The sequence below is a fragment of the Chiloscyllium punctatum genome, chromosome 42, assembly GCF_047496795.1.
Source record: "Chiloscyllium punctatum isolate Juve2018m chromosome 42, sChiPun1.3, whole genome shotgun sequence".
In the NCBI taxonomy this organism is placed as follows: Eukaryota; Metazoa; Chordata; class Chondrichthyes; order Orectolobiformes; family Hemiscylliidae; genus Chiloscyllium; species Chiloscyllium punctatum.
Genome location: NC_092780.1, coordinates 16,603,115 through 16,619,593, shown reverse-complemented (window position 1 = coordinate 16,619,593; position 16,479 = coordinate 16,603,115). Strand labels below are relative to the sequence as shown.

The 16,479-nt window shown below is 41.6% G+C and overlaps 1 protein-coding gene across 9 annotated transcripts in view; it reads left to right on the top strand.

Annotated features, from left to right (window-relative positions):
* Window positions 1-16,479, top strand: part of LOC140465766 (signal transducer and activator of transcription 5B-like) — a 133,380-nt gene that overhangs the window by 22,224 nt on the left and 94,677 nt on the right. For 5 of the 9 annotated variants that reach the window (XM_072561511.1, XM_072561505.1, XM_072561504.1 and 2 more), the window contains one exon: window positions 15,071-15,116. The exons of the other annotated variants lie outside the window; for them this stretch is intronic. The gene's annotated coding sequence lies outside the window, so the exon portion shown is untranslated. The remainder of the gene's footprint in view (window positions 1-15,070; window positions 15,117-16,479) is intronic. 9 annotated transcript variants of the gene reach the window in all.

The window sequence follows — 16,479 nt, the reverse complement described above, 5'->3', positions numbered from 1 at the left end:
TTGTTTGGTTGTGCATTGCCTGCTTTTAAGATCAGTTTTTCCAGATGCTTTTACTCAAAAGCCATTTGTGGAAAAATAACTTTATTTGATTTCCTAATATATGCAAGTACTTTAATTTAAATGCTGGTCCTAAAAGTGGGGGAGAGAGACAGAGAAATAATGGGACAAAAAGTACAGGAAGGTTTTACTCCTTAGAAAAACTGGAAAAGCATCTGCTTGTTTTTCTTATTCCAAATCACTTGATGTAAATATTCTGTCAGCCTTTTGTAATTGCTTTAAGGTTTGTGTACAGACACCTAATTCCCTTCTCCAAGGTTTCTAGCCTGTCAGTATTCTAATGTACTACTTGCACTGGAAGTAGATGATCTCACTCCACCCACATTCTACTATCCATCTTCTATATTTTTGTGCACTGTGTTGTGCCTTGTAACTTTGGCTGTTATCTTCCTACCTTGTTGTTTGTCTTGGAATTGTGTAAATACAGGACTCCCATTTCCTCCTTCCAAGTCGTTAACATACCGAGAGAAAAGTTGATTATATCTTTAACAGAATTTACTGAACGACTTTTGGAAGTCCATATATTGACTTATAGAATGTGGGTATTGCCAGCTTATTGCCTGTCCTTAGTTGCTGTTGTGCAGATGTGATGAACTGCTGTTTTGTACTGCTGCAGTTAGACCCAGGTTTTTAATCCAGAGACAGTGGAGGAATGGTGACATATTTCCAAGTCAAGGTAGTGAGTGGCTTGGAGGGGATCTTGCAGATGGTAGCATTTACATGTATCTGCTGCCCTTGTCCTTCTGGATGGAATTAATTATATGGGTTTGGGAGGTGCTGTCTAAGGATCTTTGATGAATTTATGCTGTACTTACTGCTGAGTGTCAGTGGTGGAGTGGATGTGATACCAGTCAAGCAGCCTGCATTGTCCTGGATGGTGTCAAGCTGCTTCATTGTTGATGGAGCTGCACCCATCATGGCAACTGGCTAGTGTCCCAACTAAGTCCTGACTTGTGCCTTGTAGGTGGTGGACAAGCTTTTGGAGTTAGGTGAGTTACTTGCTTCAGTATTGTCAGTCTCTGACCTGCATCTGTTTCCACTGTAAATGTATGGCAGGTCCAGTTGCGTTTCTGGTCATTGGTAATCCCCAAATGATAGTCTCTGATTCAGTGGTGGTAAAGGCCTTGAATGTCAAGGGACGATGGTTAGTTCTTTGTGTTGGATGAATGCTATTGCCACTTCTCAGCCCAAGCAGAGATATCAAGGGGATCAAAGGTTTTGGGGAGAAAGTGGGAGAATGGGGTTGAAAAATGTATCAGCCATGATTGAATGTCAGAGCAGACTTGATGGGCTGAATGGTCTAATTTCTGCTACTGTGCCATTGATCTTATGGTTAACGCCCAGGTCGTGTTACTTTGAACATGGGTTGCTTCAGTATGAGAGTCATGAATGGTGCCAAACATCTGTGCTTCTGACAATATGGAGGGGAGGTAATTGAAGCAACTGAAGATGTTTGGGCCCAGGGCAAGAACCTTGAGAAAGGTACTCTACCAAAAAAGCTTGGTTAGGGATATGTCACATTCTGGAGCACAAGTCTTTAGTACTGATTTGGAATGTTGTCAGGAACCAAAACCTTCCCAAGGACTAATGCTTCCAGCTGTTTCTTGATATTACATGGAGTGAATTGAATTGACTGAAGTCTGGCATCTGTAGTGTTGGTGACCACTGGAGGATGTTGCGGTGAGTCATCACTTGGCACTTTCGACTGAAGATTGTGCTAATGCTGTAGTGTTATCTTTTACACTTGATGTACTGGGCTCTCTGATCCCTGGGAATGGGGTTATTTGCAGAGCTACTTCCTTTAGTTTAATTGTCCATCGCTATCAGTGACTGGATGCAGTAGGACTGTTGAGTTTAGAACTGATCTGTTGATTGGAGGAACTTTCACTTGCATGTCTTAAAGCATAAGCAGCAAATAATCCTGTTTCTCCTGTATCCATAAAGCTAAAGTTTTTTCCTGAAAAAAGCCAACTAGGCTAATCATAACAGCTAATCCTTACCTCAAGCAACCTTTGTATTGTGGCATGGCTGCTCCTTTCATGTAGTAAGATGACATTTGCAATTTTCCAATCCATAGTTGCTGTTCTTGAAGCTGGGGCACTTTTTAAAAAGTGTACGTGACAATAAATCTAAAATATTTCCTATGTTTTAAAACTTGTAGAAACAAAAAGAGCTTGTGAGTTTCTCTCTAATTTCTTCCCTTCTCCATTACTGTTTTATTGTGGACTTAAATCATTAAATTTCTCTTCTTGTTTTGAAAGTATTTTGTCCTGTTCATTTGAAAAAGGATTAAAATTGTTCATAAGTTTATGACATATAGGAGCAGAATTAGGCCATTCAACGCATTGAATCTGCTCTGCCAGTTGATCATGGCTGATGTGTTACTTACCCCCCATTTTCCAGCCTTCTCTCCATATCGCTTCAACCCATTACCAATTAAAAATCTAACTCCTCCTTAAATTTACTTATTGTCCCAACATCCACTGCACTTTGGGGTAGTGAATTCCACAGATTCACAATCCTTTGGGAGAAGTAGTTTCTCCTCAAATCTGTTTTAAATTTGTTACCCCTCATCCTGAGACTATGAGCTTTTGTCCTAGAATGCCCCACAAACGGAAGCAACCACTCCACGTCTATTTTATCCACACCTTGTATCATTGTGAATATCTCAATATGATCTCCCCTCATTCTTCTAATATCCAGAAAGTATAGGCCTAAACTGTTCAATCTCTCTTCATATGACAGATCCCTCATCTCTGGGATCAGTCTAGTGAACCTCCTCTGAACTGCCTGCAATGCCACTATATAATTTCTCAAATTCCTTGTGCATCATTTATTTGTTACCCATTTGGGAAATCATGTCTGACAAACTTGATTGAGTTTTTTGAAGAAGTAACAAAGAAGATTGATGAGGGCAGAGCAGTAGATGTGATCTATATGGACTTCAGTAAGGCATTCGACAAGGTTCCCTATGGGAGACTGATTAGCAAGGCTAGATCTCATGGAATTCAGGGAGAACTAGCCATTTGGGTACAGAACTGGCTCAAAGGTAGAAGCCAGAGGATAGTTGTGGAGGGTTGTTTTTCAGACTGGAGGCCTGTGACCAGTGGAGTGCCACAAGGGTTGGTGTTGGGTCCTCTACTTTTTTGTCATTTACACAAATGATTTAGATGTGGGCATAAGAGGTACAGTTAGTAAGTTTGCAGATGACACCGAAATTGGAGGTGTAGTGGACAGTGAAGAAGGTTACCTCAGATTACAACAGGATCTGGACCAGATAGGCCAATGGGCTGAGAAGTGGCAGATGGAGTTTAATTCCGATAAATGCGAGGTGCTGCATTTTGGGAAAGCAAATGTTAGCCGGACTTATACACTTAATGGTAAGGTTTTAGGGAGTGTTGCTGAACAAAGAGACCTTGGAGTGCGGGTTCATAGCTCCTTGAAAGTGGAGTCGCAGGTAGATAGGACAGTGAAGAGGCCGTTTGGTATGCTTTCCTTTATTGGTCAGAGTATTGAGTACAGGAGTTGGAAGGTCATGTTGCGGCTGTACAGGACATTGGCTAGGCCACTGTTGGAATATTGTGTGCAATTCTGGCCTCCTTCCTATCGGAAAGATGTTGTGAAACTTGAAAGGGTTCAGAAAAGATTAACAAGATGTTGCCAGGGTTGGAGGATCTGAGCTACAGGGAGAGGCTGAACAGGCTGGGGCTGCTTTTCCTGGAGCGTTGGAGGCTGAGGAGTGACCTTTATGGAGGTTTACAAAATTCTGAGGGGCATGGATTGGGTAAATAGGCAAAGCCTTTTCCCTCTGGTTGGGGAGTCCAGAACTAGAGGGCATAGGTTTAGAGTGAGAGGGGAAAGATATAAAAGAGACCTAAAGATATAAAAGAGACCTAAGGGGCAACGTTTTCACGCGGAGGGTGGTACATGTATGGAATGAGCTGCCTGAGGAAGTGGTGGAGGCTGGTACAATTGCAACATTTAGGAGGCATTAGGATGGGTATATGAATAGGATATGGGCTGGGTGCTGGCAGGTGAGACGAGATTGGGTTGGGATATCTGGTCGGCATGGGCAGGTTGGACCGAAGGATCTGTTCCCATGCTGTACATCTCTATGACTACTTATAGTCATGTGTACATCTTTGGGTTCACATTTCCCTTTACTACTCTCTTCCTCTTGCTGTATTTGTTAAAGCTATTGCTAGTACACTGGGTATTGATATTTTGCATTTTTAAAAAAAATTCTTGTTCTATTTCTGCAACTTATTTCTTATCCAGTTGCTACAATTTCCATTGCAATCCTCTGAGTTCACATGCGCTATTATAATTGTGAAAACCTTTGCCTCAGCTTGGTATGATCACTTATCTATGCAAGTGCTGCCTTGACTTATTTTAAATGTGTATTATGCCAAATACTTAGTATGGTATAATAGGAAAGATGATAGTATTGTCACTGAAAAGTAATTCAGTGCTCTAGCCTAATATTCTGAGGGCATGAGTTTGAATCCCAACATGGTAGATGATGACATTTGAATTCAAAAACATAAGCAATTAAAAAGTACATGTGGTAATTTTGTAACCACTGCTGATTTGTTCACTAATGCCCCTTAAAGAAGTAAATCTGCCAATCTTGCCTGGTCTGGTCTACATATGACTCAGGCCCACAGAAATGTTGTTGACTGACTTCTGGCTCTTTAGGTAACTTCAATCAACTTAAAGGCAATTGGGAATGAGCACCAAATTGTCCTTTCCACTGATGCCTGTGTCCCATGTAAGAATAACAAAAAAAACTTCGAATTTCTATGCTACTAAAAGTTCAGACTACCTTCTCAGGTTGAATTTGCGAGATCTTGAGCTCACAGAAGTGGGGTCGTTTTCCCTTATCCAGTAATAATAATTTATCTCATTTTGAGGTTGTGCTCAGCAACCCTGTACACTACAAGGAACTGCATTTCAAAGGTACTTTATTTGTAGTGAAATTTGAGGTATCTTTGGATTGTGAAAGTTGCTGCGTAAATGCAAATTTGTTTAGTTCTCATTCCTAACAGGCACATAATTTTGATAGTGTTGCACGTTATATCTAATTTATGATTACCTGATTTTTTTGCTAACTAGGATTAGATGAATGGCTGTCTTGGATGATAGAAGTAGAGGTGTTCCATTTTTCAGGACTGTTCTTCACTAATTTTGAGTACTTTCAGTTATTAATGGAAAAATTGTCTATTTGTGGCAATATTACAGTCAAAGCTCTAAAATTATTTCAGACCATTTAGAAACTATTGTTACATTCATAATTCAGGAGCAACTTACTATGGTTAGATTCTGCATAATCTCTTACAAAAAATAAACTTTATTAAGCTGTTTGGCTGTAGCAGTACATTGAGTGATGGTTGCAAATGTTTAAATTGATTGCAAGCACATAGGAACAAATCCAACTGGTTACTTGTCTGAAACATCTCCAATATTACATGCGTGGGAAGATTTCTGCAGCACAGCTTTCTTACTGAAGGCACTTAACAAGTTTAGTGCAGACAATGACTTGTCAGAAGACTGCAAACCTGAAACCACACTGATGTATCAGAATAATGATGAAGCCACTTAGTGGAAAAGTCTTTACTTAAGGTCATAATCTAATTAAATTTTGAAGTGTTTAGTAGTAGATCTTTTTTCTGAAGACTACTCATCTTTTAACTAAAAATAATATGAACAACCGTTTTCTTAAATCAGTTCTATCAGTGTGACTGAAATCCAAGCTTGAATGTTTATTTGGTACTGCACCTCTTTCCGTTATGTTATTACAGTAGTATTGGTCAGCTCATGTTCTGACCTAGGTAAATGTTAGGTTTGTATGACCATACATCTAGTATAGTCCGTAACTCATTATAAGTTATCCAGTTTCCCTAAATTTACCTTTGCATATTTGCTTAATGCTAGATTTGAACTCAGTTTCCAAATGGACTACATAACAATGAATTTATAATATTCTACAACAGTGTTCCATCATAATTAAACCAAAACTTCTCTCAAAATAAAGCATATCTTCAAGACTTCAGGGGCAAATATTTTATTGTTATTGAAATTGTTCTGTTCCTGCTACATTTTGAATTTTTTTGATCGCTTTTTTATAGAATCCTTACAGTGTGGAAACAGGCCCTTTGGCCCAATAAGTCCACACAACCCTTAGAGTATCCCACCCAAACCCATCCCCAGTTACTCTACAATTATTCCTGACTAATGCATCTAACCTACACATCTCTCAACACTCTGGGCAATTTAGCATGGCCAATTCATCTAACCTGCATATGTTTGGACTGTGGGAGGAAACCGGAGCACCCGGAGGAAACCCACACAAACACAGGGAGAATGTGAAAATTCCACAGACAGTTGCCCGAGGTGGGAACCGAACCCGGGTCCTTGGCACAGTGAGGCAGCAGTGCTAACCACTGAGCCACCGTGCAACACCAAGGAACAATCGGTCATAACTATATGAGCCGTAAACAATGAAAGATATTACCATTGCACCATAAGTGACTCATCCCATTACTTTATGGCCTAAGTCTACAGGCATGTTATATGTATTTTGGTTGTTATAAATCTCTTTAGCATAACATGTTTTGTTACTATGCATTAATATCTCCTTCACATAATTTAAATATTAATCAGTTTCTTAATACCTGAAATTTTGCAAATGCATTTAGATGAAGAAAAGAGTAGGACAGATAAGAAACCAAAACATTGTGTGGATGAGCAAGATATAGACCTGCTTCTTAATTAATACTTTTATGTCTGACTTCAAAGAGGCAGGGTGGTATTGTATCTGAGGTTAATTTGAAATATTGGTTGGTGCAAACAAGCTGAACTAATATTTGAGTTTAGCATCTTTCTGAAAATTGGATGGTTTCCAGGCCTGAATGAAATTTATTCTAGGCTGTTTACAGAAGCAAGGGAAATATGCAGCTGGAGATTTGTTAATGTTGCATTGCCTCTTTTAACAATGAGGAAGGGAAAGGAAGAGTGGTTGTAAACCAGTCAGCCTGAATGGTGGGAAAAATAACTTCAAAAAATTTGAGTACAATGAGTCAGCATTTAGGCACTGATTTATAAATTATTCTCAGCATGTATTTGTTATGAGAATGTTTTGTCTGATTTGAAGTATGAGATATATTAAAGAAATAAATGTTGGGGGGTGGGGGTGTGTGGAGGAGAACTCCATTGTACAATTGTCACTGAACTAGTCATTCAGAGCCACCCTCAGTAATATGACAGTCAGTATGAAAATTGGGAGAGTGCTTCACAGACCAGTCAAGCAATAGCCTGACATTATAAGTTATGATTGAGAGTTTGTGTGCCAGACTTCACAAATTTCATCTCCCTCTGTCATGGTCAGAGATGATGTCACTGTATCCTACAACTGGGGGGACTTGGGTGTGGCAACTGGTGATGAAAAATTGTACTTGACCTTCTCAATGCCCTGAAAACGTGTTGCTGGAAAAGCGCAGCAGGTCAGGCAGCATCCAAGGAACAGGAGAATCGACGTTTCGGGCATCAGCCCTTCTTCAGGAATGAGGAAAGTGTGTCCAGCAGGCTAAGATAAAAGGTAGGGAGGAGGGTCTTGGGGAGGGGCGTTGGGAATGCGATAGGTGGAGGGAGGTCAAGGTGAAGGTGATAGGCTGGAGTGGGGTGGGGGCGGAGAGGTCAGGAAGAAGATTGCAGGTTAGGAAGACGGTGCTGAGTTCGAGGGATTTGACTGAGACAAGCTGGGGGGAGGGGGAATGAGGAAACTGGAGAAATCTGAGTTCATCCCTTGTGGTTGGAGGATTCCCAGGCGGAAGATGAGGCGCTCTTCCTCCAACCGTCGTGTTGCCATGGTCTGGCGATGGAGGAGTCCAAGGACCTGCATGTCCTTGGTGGAGTGGGAGGGGGAGTTGAAGTGTTGGGCTACGGGGTGGTTGGATTGGTTGGTCCGGGTGTCCCAGAGGTGTTCTCTGAAACGTTCCGCAAGTAGGCGGCCTGTCTCCCCAATATCTGCTGAGATGCAGCAATCCAACCACATTGGTGGTACTGACCATCACACAGTACTTGTGGGTGGCGTTGAAGTCCCGTCTTCAGTAACACTACTACAGTATTAAACATGATACACTTTGAACTAAACTAAAAACTAAGACTGGGCATCTATGAGGTACTGTGGGCCATCAGAGCTGCACTTGAATACAGTCGACACTGTGTGGCACTGGAAAAAGCCCAGCAGAATAGACAGCATCTGAGGAGAAAGAGAATCGACGTTTCGGACATAACCCTTCTTTAGGACCTGCTGTGCTTTTTCCAGCACCACATTTTATCAACTCTGACTTCTCTAACATCTGCAGTCCTCACTGTCTCCTACTTGAATTCAGTCTCCAACCTAATGGCCCAGCACATAGCACAGTCCAACATTAACTTCAGGTAATTGGATCAACCATTGTGCAATGAAGAGTGTAATGTGGAATACCAGGAATAGTAACAAGCAAAACTTCAAAATAAGATGTCAACTTGGTAAAGCTACAACACTGGTTCTGGGGTTGCTTGGTTCAGTTGATGCTGTTTGGCATGTAAGCAGTCCAATGAGTCAAATTTAAGCTTTGCAGGAGTCAGTAATCCAAGATAGAGGACAGGAAAAATTTCTGGCTATAAGAGCTGCTCCTTTTTCTTTGAGGTATTTTAGGTGTTGGAGGTGATTTCCTCGAATTCCAGGTGCAGCAATTACTGTTTGGAACTTTGGGGAAAAAAAAAGTCAAAACAGCAGCAGTTTTAAAAGGGAGAAGAGCAGACAAAGGAAGCACATGGTGAGGACAGTGCAGGAGAGAGAGAAAACCTGCACAGTTACCGCCTTTGCTGGTTGAATTCGTGTATCGCTGGACATCGGAGTGCATCTGGGAAAATTAACAAACAGTGAAATTCACAACTAATCTTGGAGGAACTGCTGGGTGAAGTTCACAACGCAGAATTTGATAAGTTAATTGTTGTTTTACGTCTTCTTTTAAGAGAAAGGCTGCAGTAGTGAGAATAGTGGATTCTTTCTTGATATGTTTTTGGAGATAAGTATCTTGATTAAACTTAAAATATAAGCCATAGCTATTAATTTAATTTGGGCAGTGTTTGTAGAGGAATAAGACGGTGTTACTTTCTGGGTCTGTAGATTGTGAAGGAGCAAAAATGGCCTTTGCAGTGATATGTAATTCTTGTTAGATGTGGGAGTTTAAAGAGTTACTAAAGATTATATCTGCCATAAATGCTGTTGGATGCGAATCTTTATCAGATTGAGTGGATCAGTTGGAGAGACAGATAGAAGTGATGAGGAATTTGCAACAGCAACAGTATGTGATGGATGGCAGTTATAGGAAGGGGAGAAAAGTCTCAGATTCAGTCACATAGATGGGTTAACTCCAGGAAGGGTGAGAGAAGTTGGCACCTAGGGTAGGAGTCTTTTGTGATATACCCATTTCAAACAGGTATGCTGTTTTGGAAAATGTAGGGAGTGATGGATTCTCAGGGGAACGTAGCACGAACAGCCAAGTTTCTGGTATTGAGACTGGCTCTAATGCAACAAGGGCTACGTTGGCTTCCAAGAGTTCAATTGTGTTAGGGGATTCTGTCGTCAGAGGTACAGACAGACGTTTCTGTGGCCAGTAGAGAAAAAGCAGAATGGTACGTTGTTTCCCTGGCACCAGGATCAAGGATATCTCCGAGAGGGTGCAGAATGTTCTCCAGGGGGAGAGGGGCCAGCAAGAGGTCATTGTCCACATTGGAACCAACAATATAGGACGGGAAAAGGTTGAGATTCTGAAGGGAGATTACAGAGAGTTGGGCAGAAATTTAAAAAGGAGGTCCTCAAGCATAGTAATATCTGGATTACTCCCAGTGCTACGAGTTAGTGAGGGCAGGAATAGGAGGATCGAGCAGATGAATGCAAGGCTGAGGAGCTGGTGTATGGGAGAAGGATTCACATTTTTGGATCATTGGAATCTCTTTTGGGGTAGAAGTGACCTGTACAAGAAGGACGGATTGCATCTAAATTGGAAGGGTACTAATATACTGGTAGGGAAATTTGCTAGAACTGCTTGGGGGGATTTAAACTAGTAAGGTGGGGGGTGGGACCCAGGAGATAGTGAGAAAAGAGATCAATCTGAGACTGGTACAGTTGAGAACAGAAGTGAATCAAACAGTCAGGGCAGGCAGGAACAAGGTAGGACTAATAAATTAAACTGCATTTATTTCAATGCAATGGGCCTAACAGAGAAGGCAGATGAACTCGGCATGGTTAGGAACATGGGACTGGGATATCATAGCAATTACAGAAACATGGCTCAGGGATGGGCAGGACTGGCAGCTTAATGTTCCAGGATACAAATGCTATAGAAAGGGAGGCAAGAGAGAAGGGGGAGTGGCATTTTTGATAAGGGATAGCGTTACAGCTGTGCTGAGGGAAGATATTCCCGGAAATACATCCAGGGAAGTTATTTGGATGGAACTGAGAAATAAGAAAGGGATGATCACCTTATTGGGATTGTATTACAGACCCCCCAATAGTCAAAGGGAAATTGAGAAACAAACTTGCAAGGAGATCTCAGCTATCTGTAAGAATAATAGGGTAGTTATGGCAGGGGATTTTAACTTTCCAAACATAGACTGGGACTGCCATAGTGTTAAAGGTTTAGATGGAGAGGAATTTCTTAAGTGCGTATTAGACAATTTTCTGATTCAGTATGTTTCTGTACCTACTAGAGAAGGTGCAGAACTAGACCTACTCTTGGGAAATAAGGCAGGGCAGGTGACTGAGGTGTCAGTGGGGGAGCACTTTGGGGCCACCGACCATAATGCTATTCGTTTTAAAATAGTGCTGGATAAGGATAGACCAGATCTAAAAGTTGAAGTTCTAAATTGGAGAAAGGCCAATTTTGACGGTATTATGCTGATTGGAGGCAGATGTTCACAAGTAAAGGGACGGCTGGAAAATGGGAAGCCTTCAGAAATGAGATAACAAGAATCCAGAGAAAGTATATTCCTGTCAGGGTGAAAGGGAAGGCTAGTAGTTATAGGGAATGCTGGATGACTAAAGATATTGAGGGTTTGGTTAAGAAAAAGAAGGAAGCTTATGTCAGGTATAGACAGGATAGTTTGAGTGAATCCTTAGAGTATGAAGAAAGTAGGAGTATACTTAAGAGGGAAATCAGCAGAGCAAAACAAGGACATGAGGTAGCTTTGGCACATAGAATTAAGGAGAATCCCAAGGGTTTTTACAAATATATTAAGGACAAAAGGGTAACTAGGGAGAGAAATAGGGCCCCTCAAAGATCAGCAAGGCGACCTTTGTGTGGAGCCACAGAAAATGGGGGAGATACTAAATAAATATTTTGCATCAGTATTTACTGTGGAAAAGGATATGGAAGATATAGACTGTAGGGAAATAGATGGTGACATCTTGCAAAATGTCCAGGTTACAGAGGAGGAAGTGATGGATGTCTTGAAACGGTTAAAGGTGGATAAATCCCCAGGACCTGATCAGGTGTACCCGAGAACTCTGTGGGAAGCTAGAGAAGTGATTGCTGGGCCTCTTGCTGAGATATTTGTATCATTGATAGTCACAGGTGAGGTGCCGGAAGACTGGGGGTTGGCAAACGTGTCACTGTTTAAGAAGGGTGGTAAAGACAAGCCAGGGAACTATAGACCAGTGAGCCTGACCTCGGTAGTGGGCAAGTTGTTGGAGGGAATCCTGAGGGACAGGATGTAAATGTATTTGGAAAGGCAAGAACTGATTCGGGATAGTCAACATGACTTCGTGCATGGGAAATCATGTCTCACAAATTTGATTGAGTTTTTTGAAGAAGTAACAAAGAAGATTGATGAGAGCAGAGCAGTAGATGTGATCTGTATGGACTTCAGTAAGGCGTTCGACAAGGTTCCCTATGAGAGACTGATTAGCAAGGTTAGATCTCATGGAATACAGGGAGAACGAGCCATTTGGATACAGAACTGGCTCAAAGGTAGAAGACAGAGGGTGGTGGTGGAGGGTTATTTTTCAGACTGGAAGCCTGTGACCAGTGGAGTGCCACAAGGATTGGTGCTGGGTCCTCTACTTTTTTGTCATATACATAAATGACTTGGATGTGGGCATAAGAGGTACAGTTAGTAAGTTTGCAGATGACACCGAAATTGGAGGTGTAGTGGACAGCAAAGAAGGTTACCTCAGATTACAACAGGATCTGGACCAGATAGACCAATGGGCTGAGAAGTGGCAGATGGAGTTTAATTCAGATAAATGTGAGATGCTGCATTTTGGGAAAGCAAATGTTAACAGAACTTAATGGTAAGGTCTTAGGGAGTGTTGCTGAACAAAGAGACCTTGGAGTGCAGGTTCATAGCTCCTTGAAAGTGGAGTCGCAGGTAGATAGGATAGTGAAGAAGGTGTTTGGTATGCTTTCCTTTATGGGTCAGAGTATTGAGTACAGGAGTTGAGAGATCATGTTGCGGCTGTACAGGATATTGGTTAGGCCACTGTTGGAATCTTGCGTGCAATTCTGGTCTCCTTCCTATTGGAAAGATGTGAAACTTGAAAGGGTTCAGAAAAGATTTACAAGGATGTTGCCAGGGTTGGAGGATCTGAGCTACAGGGAGAAGCTGAACAGGCTGGGGCTGTTTTTCCCCTGAGCGTTGGAGGCTGAGGGGTGACCTTATGGAGTTTACAAAATTATGAGGGGCATGGATAGGATAAATAGACAAAGTATTGTCCCTGGGGTCAGGGAGTCCAGAACTAGAGGGCATAGGTTTAGGATGAGAGGGGAAAGATATAAAAGAGACCTAAGGGGCAACTTTTTCCCGCAGAGAGTGGTAAGTGTATGGAATGAGCTGCCAGAGGATGTGGTGGAGGCTGGTACAATTGCAACATTTCAGAGGCATTTGGATGGATATATGAATAGGAAGGGTTTGGAGGGATATGGGCTGGGTGCTGGCAGGTGGGACTAGATTGGGTTGGGATATCTGGTCGGCAGAGGCAGGTTGGACCGAAGGATCTGTTCCCATGCTGTACATCTCTATGACTCTGACTCCAGCATCCAGTTTTGAATAGTGATGGACAACTAAGCAATACATTGAAGGAGAAAGTGGATCCACAAGTAACCCTACACTCAGTGGTGGGGCAATCCCAGCATAAGTGCAAAAGATCAGGTTGAAGCATTTACAACACTAAGTCAGAAATGCTGAGTGAATGATCCCTCTCCTTGTCCTCCATTATGAGACTAGTCTTCAGCCAATGTGATCCTCTCCATATAATAACAACCAATATCTGGTGGATAAAGGCTACAAGCCTTGACCGTATTCTGGTAGTAGTACTGAAGATGTACTCCAGAACTTGCCACATCCTCAGCCAAGGCTGTACAATTGACATGGCATTTACCCAACAATGCGGAAAATTGCCCAGCTGTCACCTCTGTGCACATAGCATGGCAAATTCAACCCTATTATTTGTTGCCCCATAAGTTGACTCTCCATTTTCAGTAAAGTAATGGAAGGGTTGTCAACAGTGCTGTCAAGCAGCCCTTGCTTTTCAGTTATCTGCTCACTGAAAGTTTGGCTTCTGCTCAGGTCACTCAGCTCTTGACCTTATTAAAGTCTTGGTTCAAACGTGAACAGAAGAGCTCAGGTTCAAAGGTGAGGTAAGAGTGATGATATCAAGACTGCATTTGATTGAATGTGGTATCAAGGAGCCCTAGCAAAACACAAGCCAAGTGGGAATTGGGTGAAAACTCTCCACTCCTTTGAATTGGCCTTATAACCTACTTCCTTTATGCTTAGAGACATGCTGTTAGTCCAGAGACATTGCTCCTGGAGATGTAGGGTGGTGTTTTACACCCATTCATATTTAGCTGCTTCATCAATGACCTTCCTTTTGTTATAAAGTCAGAAATGGGAATGTTTGTTGATTTCCATTCAGTACTATTCATGATATCTCCAGTACTGAAGCAGTCCATATCCAAGTGCAACATGAGCTGGACAATATCCAGGCTTAGGCTGACAACGAGAAAGTAACATTCATGCCACAAGTGGCAGACAATGATATCCTCCAAGAAGAGAGAATCTAACTGTTGCCCCAAGATGTTCAATAGTTTACTATTACTGAATCCCCCAGTATTAGCATCCTCAGGTTACTGTTCAATGGGAATGGAACTGGACTAGGTGTATAAATATTATGGCTACAGTTCTGGTTGCCCAGTTATTGGAAGGATATTATCAAGCTGAAGAGAGTTCAGAAGAGACTTGCCAGAATGTTGCAAGGTTTGAGTTATAAGGAAAGGCTGGATAATCTGGTACTTTTTCACTAGAGTGTAGGTGGTTGAGAGGTTACCTGATAGAAATTTATAAAGTAATGAGAGATATAGAAACAGTTGATAGTGGTTCTTTTTTTCCCTAAGATGGGGCATTTCATGACTAGGGGACACATTTTTAAGGAGAGAAATTTTAAAAGACAGTCAAATTTTTTACACACAGCATGGTGCACATAAGGAATGAACTTTGAGGATCTGGTGGATGCAGATACAATTAGAACATTTAAAAGACATTTGGATAGATACATGAATAGGAAAGGTTTGGAGGCATATAGGCCAGGAGAAGACAGGTTGGACTAGTTTAGTTTGGGATTATGTTTGGCATGGACTGGTTGGACTAAAGGGTCTGTTTATTTGCTGTATGACTGACTTCTAAGAGAGTTTCAGAGGCTCAGAGTTGTGCAGCAAATAACTCATCAACTGACTCCCCAAACCCTATGAGATTCGAGTAACAAGTGTGATGGAATACTCTGTCTTTCTGCTTGGATAAATGTCATTCCAGTCGCCCCAGAGCTTGACACCATCCAGGGCAAAGCAGTCTACTTGACTGGCACCTCATCTACCAGCACTTGCTCCATCTAAGCAGTAGAATAAGTGTGTACTATCTACAAGGGCTGCAGAAATTCAACATGGTTCTTTTTTTTTTCTCTCTCTAGTTGAGGGTTCCTGGAATTCTCTTAAAAGCAATGAATGCGGGTAAAGGTAGGTAGATTCTTAATTTACCAAGAGAATTAAAGATCATTGTGGATAAAGAGGAATGACGAGTTGAGTTTTAACATCATATCAGATCAGATCAGCCTAATAGTATTGAATGGCAGAGCAGTCTTGTAGAACAGTGGCCTGTTCTTGTTTGAATGTTCATATAGATAGCAAACTTATGACTATGTAAAAGTCTAAGGGCAGGAAATATATGGGAATGCCATCACCTGCAATTCACCATTCTGCCTTAGAAATATTCTTGTTTCTTCACTGTTGCTGGGTCAAAATCTTGGAACTCCTTTAACAGCACCATGGGTGCACGTACACCTGCTATGGACCAGACCATAGCCCCAAAGTATATTATGATAGTCATATGAAGTGAGGGGGCAGATAGGAAGGTGGAGTTGAGACCACAATTCAGCCATGATTATGTTAAGTGGCGACGATAGCTCCAAGGACCAAATGGCCTGCATTTGCATTCCTGCGTTCCCATACCTGCTTCATACACTGTTAACAAAAATGCTTGTGAAACCCAAGTCTTCAGATTATGGGTGCAGTGGGCTAAGTCTAAGGTGTCTGAACAATATTGTGCTTGATCAAAAGGTTTGGAAATTTTGAGACTATTAAACAGTACCATTTTCAGATTTCAGATATCATATATTGAGCTGGATTAAGCAATCTATGAAAAGAATCATTGCAGGAAAAACATGACTTTATTTGAGCTCCCAGAGAAAAAGGAAGAAAGTAAACTGATTGGATTTCCTTTGATACTGGATCAGAATGATGGCATTAGAATGTACTGATCATTTATTGATAGTTTAACCTTGCTGCAAGCACTTGATTACCACCCAAGTTATATTGTCCTATTTTGCTTTACAGGAAATCTTTTTGATCATAGTCACTGAGCACGGAAACAAACCCTTCGGTCTAACCAGTTCATGTGTGACATAATCCCAAACTAAACTAGTCCCACCCCCCTCTCCTGGCTTATATCCATCCAAACATTTCCTATTTTGTGTCTCTTTCCAAATGGCTTTTAAACATTGTAACTTTGCCCATATCCACCACTTGCTCAGGAAGTTCATTCTACCTGTGTAAAGCCCTAGGTGTTAAAAAGAAAAATTGCTCCCTATGTCTTTTTAAAATCTCTCTTACCTTAAAAATAAGCCCCCTAGTCTTGAAATTGCACTCCTAGGGAAAAGGCACTTACCATTAACCCTTTTACCCCTCTTGATTTGATAAATCTCGACAAAGTCACCTCTCCATCTTCCACGCTCCAGTGAAAAATGTCCCAGCCTATCCAGCCTTTCTTCATAATTCAAACCTTCTATACCCAGCAACACCCTGGTAAATCTCTTCTGAACCC